The sequence below is a fragment of the Rhododendron vialii genome, chromosome 3a (assembly GCF_030253575.1).
Source record: "Rhododendron vialii isolate Sample 1 chromosome 3a, ASM3025357v1".
Classification (NCBI taxonomy): Eukaryota; Viridiplantae; Streptophyta; class Magnoliopsida; order Ericales; family Ericaceae; genus Rhododendron; species Rhododendron vialii.
In genome coordinates, this window is record NC_080559.1 from 17,320,505 (window position 1) to 17,334,932 (window position 14,428).

At 35.9% G+C, this 14,428-nt stretch overlaps 1 pseudogene; it reads left to right on the forward strand.

The window, feature by feature from the left end:
• The first annotated feature begins 1,906 nt into the window (after positions 1–1,906).
• LOC131321168 (midasin-like) lies at positions 1,907–14,126 on the forward strand (annotated as a pseudogene).
• The last annotated feature ends 302 nt before the right edge of the window (positions 14,127–14,428 follow it).

Sequence of the window (14,428 nt, forward strand, 5' to 3'; positions counted from 1 at the left end):
GCTTGAAAACTTTTATGGTGGTTAACCCATTGCTTATAAATGCAAGGGGGTATTTATAGGCCAAGGGATGACTGAAGGGGGGTGGTAACCAAGCTGGTTGAGGCTGGTTGGGTTAGAGAGGGAGCCTCTCATGCATTAAATGCATGGGACTTGCATGAAAGGGCTTGTGGGAGAAGGGGGAACATCCCTGCACAATTATAATCATCAGAAAACTGTTCATCGTACTGGGGTGGCCGCAAAAGTCTGGTGCACGTGGTTGAATAGTGATATTTGACGGGCTTTGACCGGGGTACGCCATCTAGGTACCTGCATGCGCCAGTGGTAACTGAGTCAACGGTCGATAACTAACACGTGGCAGTTTACTAGCGCATGCCAGAACAGTACCAACGTAAGCTAGTAGGGTTTTGCTGAGGCCATTTGGATCTGGCTTGAAGGGTTTGGAAAGGGTTTCGACGATGGTTTGAATGAGGTTCGGAACACTCAAGGCTCAAACACGCCAACAATCTCAGGGTGTTCTTGACCTTGATCATCATCGGGGAATCAAAGACCGTAAGTAAACTAATCTGGACAGTCCAGAATAGGGTGTCTACACTAGCAAATGAAATTTATTAAAAAGTTGTTGGATTACACGTTCATATTTTTTGATAGTTGCTACTACTATATATGCTTCATGAATGGTTTATCAGACACACTTAATGAATTAGATGGCTATAGTTTCGCTGTTGAACTACTCTATTTTTTAAAAACTCAGTTCCTAAACTTGATTGAATGAGCCCTATTCGAAACTTGTTTTAAAAGTAAAAAATGAAAGGAGGTGGGTTCATTTGCAAGGGGTCCTTAGGAGCGAAATGTGGGTCATAAAGAGTGATTTCAGGTTTTTTGCTTCTCATATAGGGTACATAGTTAAAAAGTCTGAAAAAGCGTTTCCCACACTTTTGAACTCTTTTTACACTCTCTTACACTAATGCGCCCTAACCTTTTATACGTTGGCTTTTATGTAGTTGTTGCTACGCAAGGCAATCACCCTGATTTATTAACCAGGGAAACCATATATTTCATTCGCAGAGAAAGTCAACTTAAATGTACACATTTATATGTATATTTTTATATGAATATAATGTCCATGTCTAGAGAGAGGGAGTCAGTAAATGATTTTGTACTTGTTGCTAAACTAATTGTTCTAACTAAACTAAAGGTTTCTACTTTACTCGAGCATCTAGAGCTAGAATTTTTTATCTGGTAGTCAGAGTGCTCTCAATGCTCTTTGGAGGAGAGTGATGATTGGAACCCCGAGTGGTGATGACTTGATAAGCATAGTGAAAGCATACTATCCAGATTTGAAGTCACTGGCTGAGAGACTCATTGGTAGGCAAGTTCTATATGTTTTAGTTGTTGGCTGGAGTTTTTTGTCCTTTGACATCTATTGTTTATTCTGGCCGAGACTTTTGATAGGGTTAATTGGCTTGCAAGATCTCTGGTTATTCTTCCAGTTCTCTTAGCAGATTCTCCCTAGGGTGGTAACTTTGTTCACTTTTTCTGCAAATGTACTTGGCTGTTATAGAGTATATGACCTATGTTAGGCGACTTTATCATCGCTCCACAATTTATTTGTTATACAATTTAAATATTTCTATTTATCGCTCTACAACTGCAGGGATCTAATGAAATGGTGCAATAGGATTGATGCTCTGGGATTTAGTGTCGGCAGGGATCGTCTGTCAACTTATGTGTGTAGCTGTATTTATAAAGAGGTTTAGAACTGTTGTCTGTACTCTTTCGCGGCTGATTGGTTTTTTGTAACTGGGGGTAGTAGTTAATTGTATTTTCCAATTGTTTCTTAGGATATTTTGGCATCTTTCACAACTTCCATGGATAATCCGCTAATATCATGAAATGCATTGCGAAGATGTGGGCACTGCCCATTTCTGCTGCAGAGACTTTGTATCCTGTTAATAAGCCTGTGATCCAGGTTTTCACTATTCTATATGCAACATCTTACTTTAGGCTGTGTTTGGATAAAGGATTTGTGGAGTGGTGTGTGGAGGGGACAAAAAGGAAAGGGAAACCAACCTTGAATTTGTGAAGAAAAATCCATCATGTTGTCTATTCTGTCACTAATCCCTCTGCACTTCCCAAAGAAATCCTTGATCCACACACAACCTTATGATGACATGCTATCAATTGTTCCTCATAGTCACAACTTGCAGGAGCTGTGCTCAAATTTACATATTGGATGAGTTACTCTCCAACGCGCTCAAAAAGCAGTGAGTGCATGGAACCGATTTTGTGTTCTTCTGTATCGTTTTAGCTTCTTTGCTGATATGATTTAACTTGGTGGTTGCAGTTCATTATGAGAGAAAACCTTTTTTTGAAATTCGTAGTGCAATACATGTTCTTGAGAAGATAGTTCCTCTGTTAAGTTAATTGAGCCTGTTCTTTTGGTGGGTGAAACTGGTACTGGGAACACTACTCTTATGCAGAGTCTGGCCTTGAGACTGGGTCAGAAACTTGCTGTCTTGGTAAGTTCATCTCATATCTATTAATGTTCTTAGAAGTTGTTTGTCGTGCATTCATGATTTTGACTTATCATCAATTTGTTTTTGGACCAGAATTTAAGCCAACAAAGTGATGCTGATTTGTTAGGAGGATTTAAACCTATGAATGCCCAATTTGTGTGCATTCCTCTTATAAAGAGTTTGATAATCTTTTTACCAATGCATTTCCTTCAAATGTATTTGTTGGTTTGTTATGTTTTGGTGCTTTTCATCTCACTTCTCAACTTCTTCAGTTGGAATTATTGACTTGTGTTATTGGTTGTTGCTATTCAGGATAATGAGGATTTTCTTGTTCGTCGAAAGAAATTTGTGAACGATAAGAACTGGAAGATGTTTTTAAATAGGTTTCAAAAGGGTGTTCGGAAGATACTTGAAATAGGAAGATCTGGGCCTGGTACCAAGCGAAAAAGACCTTTAGGAGAAGAACTAATGAAAGCTTGGAAGGTTTTTCTTTGAAACTTGAAACTGCTCGTGCACAAATGAATGATTCAGCCGGAATGATATTTTCATTTGTAGAGGGAGCTTTCGTGACTACTCTTAGAAATGGCGATTGGATTTTGTTCGATGAGGTGAATTTGGCACCTCTGGAGACATTGCAGAGAGTTATTGGCGTTCTTGAAGAAGAGAACATTTACTCTGTTTAGCTGAAACAGGTGATATTGATTATGTCCATAGACATCCCAACATCCTGGAAAGGGAGATTTGCCCTACTCATTGCGGAGCAGATTTATGGAATACTTTGTAGATGATTAAGACTTAATTATGTTCATAAATCAATTTTTGGATGACAGACATTCAAATGTTGAAATCATTAAGCAAATAGTCCATTTCTATAAAGCTGTTAAGAAGGAATCTGAAGAAAGGCTGCAGGATGGGCGAATCAGAAGCCCCAATACAGTTTAAGGTCTCTTTACCATGAACTTACACAAAGAAGGCAAGAAGAATAGATTTCTGAAAGCCCTCTCTGACAGATTTTGTAACGCCCCGAATTTAGGGAACGTTAAATAGACAATTTCATTGAAAATAAATGGAGTCTGGCTCAATATTACATCATGATCCTTACAAAAGTACTTTTATTCAAATAAGGGAGGGAACTAGGGTTCCTATCTACTACTCCGCTTCTTCCTCCATCCTAGCTAGCTCTTCGGCTCCAAAGGCCTCCAAAGTGTATAGATCACCATGTTCATCTATGAGGTCTGACACATTATACCGGCGTCGCCACCAATATAATATGTCAGGGTCACCAAAAGGTAACACTGTGAGCTACAAAGGCTCAATAGAGTAACCCAAACCCTCTAACTCGTAACTTACAATCAATATGAACATATAATCAATGATTTCTACATAGTTCATACATATTCAACAAAACGGTTAACAATGACACATCCACATATCCAAACTAGCATTGGTGTCCATGATTGTCCAGGTTTCTCCTACGCGACTCCTCGTAGACCGTGTCACCATTTTTCCACATTTCATATTCATATCAACATTTCCAAAATCGTTTTTAACACACCCAACCTCGGTTCCGCCATTCCGGTCTCCCGAGTATCCTCACATTGGTTCCGCCGCACCGGGTTCCCATTGGCACACTTTTGCATTGGCTCCTCTCCACGGATAACCAAGCCACACACTCAACCTCGGTTCCACCGTTCCGGTCTCCCAAGTATCCTCGCAATGGTTCCGCCGTCCCGGCTTCCCATTGGCACACAAAACACACACCACACAATGGGTTACCACGTCCGGCCACATTGCGGTTTTCAAAACATTTCACCTTTTCAAAACACGCCTTTTCTTTAACCACACCCTAGGTGTCATGTTCTACTTTCTCGATTTCCGTGTCTCGTTTTCATGCATCGACTCCGCGGTAAGACTTCACATGTAATCATAAATCATTCATTGTAATCTTAAACTAACAAGATCATCCTACTCAATATTATACCACAAGTAATACAAGCAATTCATGTATGCATGCTCATAACCATCCTAAAGATCAAAATACGAATACTTTTAAACAAGCGATAAGTTTCTATCTTTCAAAAAAAATCCATTCTTTCCTCTTTTGTGGAAAGTTCAAAACAACACATGTTTATTGAAGTAAAAGTTCATTATTCAACACGTTCATACCACCATTAGCAAAACGAGTTTGTTAACCATCATACATTCTAAACATAATAAACGATAGATAACCTTATCTACTTAAAAATACTTCAAGTTATACTTTGAACTAAAGAGTAGGGACATCCTATTTCTCAACATATGGTTCTACACTATACTTGGGTTTAGTGGACAAGAGACTCTACCTTACTTCTTGGCAGTTGGTCGGTTTTGAGAATAGGTCGTCGGTTTGGCGGCGTAACGGCTCCGGTTTGCTTCGAAAGGAAGAGAGATGGATTTTCTCTTCCTAGAAACAACTTTTCTAACTAAACTAGGCTACTTTAAAGATCTAGAGGTGGTTTTTGGAGGTGGTTTGGTGGTAGCTCTCAGGAACTTCAAGAAAACTCAAGAAACTTGAACTTTGGAACAAAAGAAGCTTATAAATTCTAGAGAGAAGTTGGAGCAAGGAGTGAAGGTGTCAGTTTAAGCTTGGAATGGCTTGCTACTTATAGGCCAAGGCTTGTCTCTTTCCCTCTCCACCCGAAATCTCTCTCTCTCTCTCTATTTTTGATTTCTTTCACTTGTCAAGCTTGATTGAAAGCTTGATGGGTTAGGTTATGGGGTTACTTGTATATCTTCTTCCTAGTTCTAGGCTTGCATGGCTAGATTTTATACTTCTAGGGTTAGTTTGGAAGATTTTGTGGAAGAAAGTAGGGTTGTACAAAAATTTATTGATTAATAAGGACAATGGAAGGTAGATCTTGCTTGGAGAAGTATATAACCCAAGATTGAAAGGATGTAAGAAGATCATGGAAGATCAAGTCAAGGTACAACCAAATCTCCCTCTCTTTTTCTCTCCTCCTCTCTCTCCCTCCTCTCTCTCTCGGCCATCTCTTTCTCTCTCTCTCTCTCTTGTACAATATATATATATATATATATATATATATATTTATGAGTATGACCAAGTATATATAAAAGTACATAGGTACTATGTGATCTACTAGATTTTAAGTCAAGATTTTCCTATTAAACTATTCTAATAAACACATGTGTACTTTGTAATAATATATATATATATATATACATGATAATACCCATGTTCTCCTACTGTGTCTGTGCTTCCGCCCCCTTTTGGTATCAGAGCCAAGTAGAAAATTGTTGAAGGATTAAACACTGAGTAAACTGTAAGTTGATTTGTTCCTCCTGATCTTTCGTTTAGTTCTTTTATTCCTGCTGTATTTTCAATTGGTAGATTAATTCTAGTTACCTTTGGTCGAGCACCTTGCACTGGCCACCCATTTTGAGCCACCCTGTAGTAATCCGTAAAAGTCCCCGTGAGTAAGTCCCAGGTGGGCAGTTAGGGGTTGGGAAAAAACTTAGGGTATGTGTTCAGTAGGCTATGGGTATGTGTTAAGTGGGGTATATCTTTATCAGGGTAATTTAGGATTAAAATACTAAACGAGAAGACTTTAGGAGTAAATTACTAAAAGAAGAATCTTTAAGAATAAACACAATGAACAGATTATTCAAGTGTAGTTCTTCAGCCAGTTCTTCAATGGCTAATTTATCTGAGTTGTCGGACATAGTCAACCAAGAAGAACATGAGTATCAAGATCTAGATACAGGATTAACTAATTGGAATATTCCCAAAATTCTAGTAAAAGAAATTTACAAATCAAGTTTTTTAAACAATACCTTTTGCACTGACCAAGTAGCTAAAACAGCAGAACATGTTTTTGCTATTACTAAACATGAAGAGAGATGTTCTCTTCTTAGTCAACAGTCAGTCAAACACCACCTCGATAGAGGATATAATTATATTCATGTAGGATTAATACAAGTAGCCATTAAACCATTAAAAAAGAAAAGGATTAAATTCCTCTGTACTTCTGTCTTTAAGAGACAGTAGATTCACTGTCTACAGTGACAGTCTGTTAGGATTAATGGAATCAAGTCTACATAATGGTCCAGTTTATTTTAACTGTTATCCTGATTTACCCCTTAGTTTAAAGGATAAAAATATTCTAAAAGCATTAACATTAAATATTCAAACTGCTGGAGCAATCACTCAAATGCTTGAAGGAAGTCAGTCAATTGCATTAATTTACCGTCTTTATTACAAATGTATGAAAACTAATTTAAACATTCATGCACTAGTTAAAAGTCCAAAAGACAAAACTGTCCTTATTCAAAGCAGCACAAATGCCAATATTCAAGTACTCAAAACCATTTCCTGGAATGATATCCAGTTACCAGCCAGTTGGCTTAGTGAAAATGAGAGTTTCCCACAGAAACTCCAGAATGACACGATTGATCTAGATTATATTCAACAATACCTAGAAGGTACAGTTAGGATAAGTTTTGATCAACAAAGAACAAACCCTCCTCTGAAAATCAGAGAATTAAGTAGGTCAAATAGCTCAATTGCTATTGACAGATCAGTCACCATGTCTAGGAAAGACAAAAATTTACTTGATCCGAGCATTAAACTAAAAGGTGTCGAGTCAAGTTCACAAATTAGTAAACCCTGTTATTCTACACAGTCAAAATTTGAAGATGAAGACACCTCCCAAGGGTCTCCAACTCAAACAGACTTTGAAGAAATTGACCCGAGTTTAACAGTTTTACATAAAGATTTTAAAATTGATTTTGATAAATTATACAAAGAATTTAAGTCAAAAGAAAATAAACAAAAAAGAAAAAACTATGCTGATAAATATTCACAGTCCAGACAAACCAAGATAATTGCTCAATGGAAAAATTTCATGACAGAAATAAGAATTGAAATCTATTTTTTCCAATACCTAGAAAAATATTATAAAAAAGTTAATACAATTACAACAATTACAAAGAGAAAAACAAAATTTAGTCCCCATAAAGTATCAGGTCAATCCCCTACTAAATTAGAATCAAATCAAATTATTAAACAAACTACTGTACCAAATCTCAGACAAGAAGTTAATCTTATTAAAAAAGAAATTACCAAATTAAAAGAATCTGACAATCAGTTAAAGACTCAGAATGAAGAAGATACTAATTACCAGGATTGCTACCAAAAATGGTATGCTAAAGTTAAATTAGTAGTACATGATTTCAAAATTGAAGTTAGTGCTCTTATTGACACAGGAGCAGACCTTAATTGCATTCAAGAAGGTTTGGTTCCTACTATGTATTTTCACAAAACAACTGAACAATTGAGTTCTGCAAATGGTAGTAAAATGCAAATTAACTATAAATTACCCAAAGTACATATTTGTCAAGATGAAGTTTGTTTTAGAACTTCTTTTGTGTTGGTCCAAGACCTAACTGATAAGGTGATTTTAGGAACACCTTTTATTTGTTTACTTTATCTTTTTACAACTAATCACGAAGGAATTACCACTAAACCTTTTGGTCAACAAGTAATATTTAAATTTTTAACAAAACCAGAATTCCGTGAATTAAAGCAAATTAAAAACTACCCTATACCTTCTTTAAATCAGAAAGAAAATCAACTAAGATTCCTACATAATGAAATCAGATATAAATTAGTTGAACAATACCTTACTGATAAAAATCTTAATCAAAAAATTGAACAATTTAAAGAAAAACTAGTAAAAGAAGTTTGTTCTAACCTTCCTAGTGCCTTTTGGCATCGGAAAAAGTACATAGTAAATCTCCCATACGTAAAAGAATTTAATGAAAATCAAATCCCTACAAAATCCAGACCTATTCAAATGAACCCTGAAGTAATGGAAACTTGCAAGAAAGAAATTAATGAATTACTAAGTAATAACATCATTCAAAAAAGTAAATCACCATGGTCATGTCCAGCTTTCTATGTCAATAAAAATGCAGAAAAAGAAAGAGGCGTACCACGACTAGTTATTAATTACAAACCATTAAATGAAGTACTAGAATGGATCAGATACCCAATACCTAATAAAAAAGATTTAATCAACCGATTAAGCAATGTAGTCATCTTTTCAAAATTTGATTTAAAAAGTGGATTTTGGCAGATCCAGTTACATCCAATGATAGGTACAAAACAGCATTTACTACACCTTTTGGACATTACGAATGGAATGTAATGCCTTTTGGATTAAAAAATGCACCAAGTGAATTCCAAAATATCATGAATGAAATATTTAACCCATTCAGTCAATTCATCCTTGTTTACATAGATGATGTTCTCATCTTTTCCAATTCTATTGATGAACATTGGAAACACTTAAATACATTTGTCAATACCATTAAAAATAATGGTTTAGTCATTTCTGCCCCTAAAATTAAATTATTTCAAACTAAAATAAGATTTTTAGGATACGACATTCATCAGTCTACCATAGTACCAATTAGTAGAGCAATTCAATTTGCTGATAAATTTCCTGATGAAATTACTGACAAAAATCAATTACAAAGATTTTTAGGATCTTTAAATTACATAGCAGAATTCTATAAAGATCTTAGGAAGACATGTCAACCACGTACTATTTGAAAGATTAAAAGACAAACCCCCTCCTTGGTCATCTCTACACACTTCCATAGTCCAGCAAGTCAAAAAATATGTTAAGACATTACCATGTCTAGGTATTCCTACAGTCAATTCTTTTAAAGTTATCCAAACTGATGCCTCAGATATTGGTTATGGTGGCATCCTCCTACAAAAAGTCAATTCTAGTTCCCCTGAACAAATTGTTCGTTTTCATTCTGGTCTTTGGAATAAAGCACAAAGCAATTATAGTACCATTAAAAAAGAAATTTTAGCACTAGTTTTATGTATTTCAAAATTTCAAGATGATATATTAAACCAAAAGTTTTTAGTCAAAATTGATTGTAAAAGTGCAAAATATGTTCTGGAACAAGATGTTAAGAACATAGCTAGTAAACAGATCTTTGCCAGGTGGCAGTCAATTTTAAGTATTTTTGATTTTGATATTGAATATATTAATGGAGACCAAAATTCTATCCCTGATTTTCTTACCAGAGAATTTTTATTTAACAAATCATAATAGTATCTCATTCATCAAAAAGTACTTCTCAGCTATTTAAAGCCATTTTCCAACAGCATTCATTATTCATCATACTTACAAACAACCCAATTTTAGTCTTACAATGACAGACAAAAGCAAGAATCTAGCTTTACCTACAAAAAACCAGCTTGCACTTCCTCTAGCAGATTGCGGCAACAGGTACCAAGTTCTTGGGCAAATCCCCAAGACCAGTTACAGTTCTGCACTTGCATACACTCCTTCCTCTAGTCACACTATTACACCATCCACAATGGATCCCTTTTCTTCAAACCAGTCCATCCAACTAAGTCAACAAAAATCTACTTACCCAGCAAGCACCACTGAATATGTTCTCAAACCAGTTGCAACTAATTTATTTTCCATTGAACCAGTCCACAAAAATATTCACAGCCCCCTCGAATTAGTCAAAGCCTTTTTTCCTCCAGGTTGGCATTTCATTCCTGCTCACCCAGATAAAACCCTTCTTTTTTACAAAAACATTCTTCTCCACCACAAGTCAATTGTAATCAAACCTATTACTGATAGAGTCAATCCAAATAAAGTCATCTACCATTCCCTCTACATCCACAATATAGTCAGTCTTGATGAATGGGGACACCCATCTTTGCTCAGAAATCTCCCTGGTCACCCGATTCAATATAATTACTATGATTATATTGATTCTTGGTTCAAAGTCATCCTCCATGAAAATGAATCATCTACCCACTCCTGGTTTTTCTCATTTGATCACAAATTCAAATCAGTAATTCCATCTTGGTTCTCTAGATGGTGGCACCAAAATGGCGCTATTCCTGAACTATTCCCAATTGAACTCATGGATCAAGTCAACTATTTTTCCACTTTATACCCAGTCAACCATCACACTAGTCAATTTCCTATTCTCCTACTATTCATGGCAAAATACAAGGTACCATGGATCTTCAAATGGCGATACAACATCAATAACAAAACAGTTACTCGCCAGTATTTGGTAAAATGGTGGAGTGCATACAAGCATCAACGAATCATTGAACAAGTCAAAGAAGAATTCCCAGTCAAAGTTCCAACTCCAGTTAAAGCTCCAGTTCCAATTACACAGGTTCACCCGAATAAACAGAAAGCAGTTCTTCCTGAACCAAGTTCACCAACATTTTCCACCATCAGACTTGGAAGTCCAACTCCAAGTTCTCTCATACAGTCAAAATCCAAGTCAAAAACTAAGTGTTCACAGTTATTGATGTTAGCTCAACAATTAATTGCTCAAGCCAGTCAAGAAGAAGATGACAATTCATCTGAAGAGTCAGCTACAGCAACATCCTGCAAAAACCCATATGGGTCCGCTTTTCAAGATGCTCAGGACCCATTTGCATAGTGGCATCCCATATAGTCAACAAGTCATTAAATATGTTATTACTTTTGGCCATTCTCCACCAACTGTCAGCAGTCAATAATTGCTTTTGGCCATCTACACCGAAAGCAGCAACAGTCATCAATTATTTCTACTTTTGGTCCCACCAGCACCGAAAGCAGGACTACTCAGTCACTTTAGTCATCATTTCTCCACCGAAAGAGGAAAAGTCACGTGATTGAATTAATTGTAATACTCAGGACCTTAGTCTATAAAAGGATCCAAGAGTAATGTAGTAGAAATAGGCAATAAGAACCAATTACAGAGTTAATTGAATTCTTGCTCTCAAGAGTTAACTCAGAGATATTTTAGATACTCTTCTACAAAGTTATTAGAGTTCTGAATATACTCTTCTATCCCAGTTAATCGCTGAGTATCAATCTACTCCAGCTTCCTTTGTAAACCGGTAAACCATTCATGTACTGTTTTAATTCAGCAATTGAATTACAGTTCCAGTAATTACTTTTGTTCATACTTTTGTTCATATTAAGTTATTCTATACTCAACTATAGAGCTATCATATAATTGCACTATTCATCCGAATTACTATTCATTACTGTTCATGGTACTATTCACCCACGGATTTAACTATTCATAATTGATTCCTTTTCAATTAAACGCATCATTCAATTTTAACTTTTGCTTTTACTATTGTTGATTAACTGATTGATTTCTTCAGTCACTTTTCTATAAATATCTCAGTCACCTCCTCCTTTTGGGATATCACACCCCATTCTGTATCTACCTTACTCTGATAATACCCATGTTCTCCTACTGTGTCTGTGCTTCCGCCCCCTTTTGTGTGTGTGTATATATATATATATATATATATATATATATATATATATATATATATATATATATATATATATATATATAAGTGTGTACCATGCAATCTAGGTAGATTTCCCAATATCCCATAAAAAAATTATAAGATCAAAATCCTTTATTAAAATAATCCAAATTGGCACATGTTCTTATTATAAAATTAAATTATGTACTTAGAAAATCTAGGGTATTAAATCTACTAGGTACACACACACACACACACACACACACACACATATATATATATATATATATATAAGTATATCATCACATGGGAAATCTAGAAAATGTTTTATTTAATAAACCCTAGTACTTGTTGGTAAGACTATATCTATTATCCAATGGGTAATATTTTCCCTAGTAGTTATTGACCAATGGTTAATGGGGTGAAGTAATATCTACTTAAATAATGCTTATATGTCCTTTTAGGCATGTATATATAACTATATATATGGGTACTTTAACAAAATTTAGTAAGTAGTTTTGGTAGAAAATCTAGATTTTCTACTGTCCAATGGATAAAGATTTTCCTAACATTTATCGTCCAATGGGTAATGGTTAAAAGGTAACTAAATGGATTGGTAGATAGGTTCATCCAACTAATTGGTTAGAAGCTAACTATATTTGCCAAATAGGGCTTTTAATTAAGAAACGAATTTTAAAGGGCTAAAATCCAATTAGAAATCAACGAGAAAATTATAAAGCCATCCAAGAGAAATTAAAGAATTTGAATAAGCAACGAGATTTTTATTTACTAAAAATCGGAGTTGTTACAGATTTTGTATGTTTTTCCTGACTTTATTGGATGGGGCTAGTGCTAAATTAATGAACCAAATGATTTCATCATTTTTGCTCGGAGGAAACATACTGCCAAATGTCCCTGTCGATGGTTACTTGATAGTTGGGGATAAGTCCAAGTTGGATAATTTGTCGGAGAACTATGTCCTGACTAAGAGCGTTAAGGAGCACTTAAAAAACTTGGCGCATGCTATATTTGTTGGAAGATATCCTGTTCTATAGGGCCCACGTCTAGTGGGAGGACTAGACTTGTTCAATATCTTGTTGAAATAACTGGTCATGAGTTTGTATGGATCAATAACCACGAACACATAGATCTTCAAGAATATCTGGGGTCTTACATCACTAACGCTAGTGGGAGGTTGACATTCCATGAAGGCGCATTGGTTAAGGCTGTTCGGAAAGGGTACTGGATAGTTCTGGATGAGCTTAACCTGGCTTTATCTGATGTGTTGGAAGCATTGAACAGGTTGCTGGATGACAATATTTATTCCCAAACTACATGAAACTATTCGTGCGCATCCTAATTTTATGCTGTTTGCTACTCAAAATCAGCCTAATTTTTATGGGAGGCGTAAAATGCTTTCTCGAGCATTTCGTAACCGATTTGTGGAGGTCCACGTTGATAAAATCCATGAAGGGAGAGTTGAGCAAAATATTAGAGAAGAGGTGCAAGATTCAAGAAAGCTATGCCAAGAAAATGGTTGAAGTTATGAAAGAGTTGCAGTTGCATAGGCTGAGTAGTAAAGTTTTTGCTAGGAAACACGGGTTTATAACCCCACGTGACTTGTTTCGGTGGGCCGATTGTTTCCAGACATTTGGTAATTCCTATGAAGATTTAGCTTGTGATGGTTATTTTTTGTTGGCAGAGAGGCTAAGAGATGAGTCAGAGAAATTTATTGTTCAAGAAGTTCTGGATAGGCAGCTCTGTGTTAAACTTACCATGGATAGTTTGTACCAGAAGGTTTGTATACTATCTCGATGCATATCACTCATTATGTGCACGCATACCTCACCATGTAATTAGATTATTTGGGCCATCGGGTTGGACTGTGCCACCTGCAATGTTTGGAGTTGAACTTCCATCTAAAGCCTAGAAAAAATGTCAGCCATTAGAAGTTTCTGTTGCTAATCTCATTGTTGTCCCCGACTCTTCTTTGAGACATGTATTCTTGATGCATTGGGTAATTGGATCCAGCTAGCCACAGATTGTCATATGCTAAATTAACAAGAAAACTTTCCTTTCTAATAAAATTATGGTGCATGTTTATGAAAAGAAACAGTGCCCACTATCCTCCTAAAGCTAATTCTTTTACTTTGCCATTGTAACTATAGGTCTTGAGTTGTCTTCATGCATCTCTTCTGTTATTTTATTTGATTGATCGCTAAATGGATGTTGTGTCCAAGTGTTCATGATCTATTATGCATCCAATTTGACAAACTTTTCTGAGTCCACTTCTTTCTTAGTCCATGTCTTCTTTGTGGTCTATGATTGATTGATGGTTCTAGCCCCATGAGCCTCCCTGAACGTTTTTAAATCGACATATTATTCTTGTTGTTGTGGGCGTATGGCACTATGGCCTTTCTTATTCTATTTCGCTTTCTCAATATGTAGAGTAGCTATTGAGAGTGTGTCCCCATTCATTCGTTTCTTCGATTCTATGGCCGATCTTCTTGAATCCAAAGCTGGTGCAAGTGATCTCATTGGTTGATAGGGGATGAACTTTATGCTGCTTTCTAGGTCTACATTG